This window comes from Rissa tridactyla, chromosome Z, assembly GCF_028500815.1.
Source record: "Rissa tridactyla isolate bRisTri1 chromosome Z, bRisTri1.patW.cur.20221130, whole genome shotgun sequence".
NCBI lineage: Eukaryota > Metazoa > Chordata > Aves > Charadriiformes > Laridae > Rissa > Rissa tridactyla.
The window spans coordinates 63,715,562-63,716,364 of record NC_071497.1 but is presented as its reverse complement, the minus strand read 5'-3'; the positions used below and the strand labels follow the sequence as shown (position 1 = coordinate 63,716,364).

At 60.4% G+C, this 803-nt stretch overlaps 1 protein-coding gene across 2 annotated transcripts in view; it reads left to right on the top strand.

Annotated features, from left to right (window-relative positions):
* NLN (neurolysin) overlaps positions 1-803 on the top strand; it is a 36,570-nt gene that overhangs the window by 141 nt on the left and 35,626 nt on the right. The gene's annotated exons all lie outside the window — the stretch shown is intronic.

Here is an 803-nt window from a genome sequence, read left to right as displayed (position 1 = left end):
GTAGGCGCGGTGGGGAAGGTGGTGCCGCGGACCCCGGGCGGTGGGGGGGAGGGTCGCCTCAGGATCAGCTGCGGCGGGCCGTCTCCGGTGAGCAGCCGCGTGAGTGGAAGCCGTGAGCGGCCCCAGCCGCCCGCAGCTGAGCGGGACGTCGTTTACCCTGGGCTGGGGCCGGGCGTCCTGGTGTGGGGCCGGCGGTGGGGCCTGGACAACTCCCGTGGGGCCCGGCCGAGGGGGGGAGCTGCCGGGCGGCTCTGAGGAGAGAAGCGCCCGGTGGGCTGCAGGTGTGTTGGCGCGCTCCGAGGGGCCCAGGCAGACAATGGGGGCAGGAAACTTCACAGCCTGCGGCGTTTATGGCCTCAGCTCCTGGCGTGTTTCCCGCGGTCCCTGAAATAACCCTCCTTCTTTACAGGTGTGGGGGCGGGGGAGGGGGGATGACACGAGGTCTCCGCCTGACAGTTGTTGCACCGAGTATCAGCCGTACCGCGGGAGAAACGGGCAGGAAAACAATAGCGTGAGGGCTAAGGCTGTAGCAGTGGGGCTCTTCGGCAAGGGGTATGTGAAGGGAGACGGGGCAGTGTGTTTTTAATAGCTTCATAAAGAGGTGTGTCGCTATTTCACGTTATATGAGGGGTGAAATGGGCACAAATGTGTTATGGAAGGGTTTTAAAATATGGGATTAATTATTTTCTCTGCAATGAATACTAGGTGTAAATGGACCCAGAAAACCAATGTGGGAGAAGGCTTGTAGGCAGTTCTAGATGAACTAGACAAATGAGCATCATTGGAGAAATTGAGAGGACAGG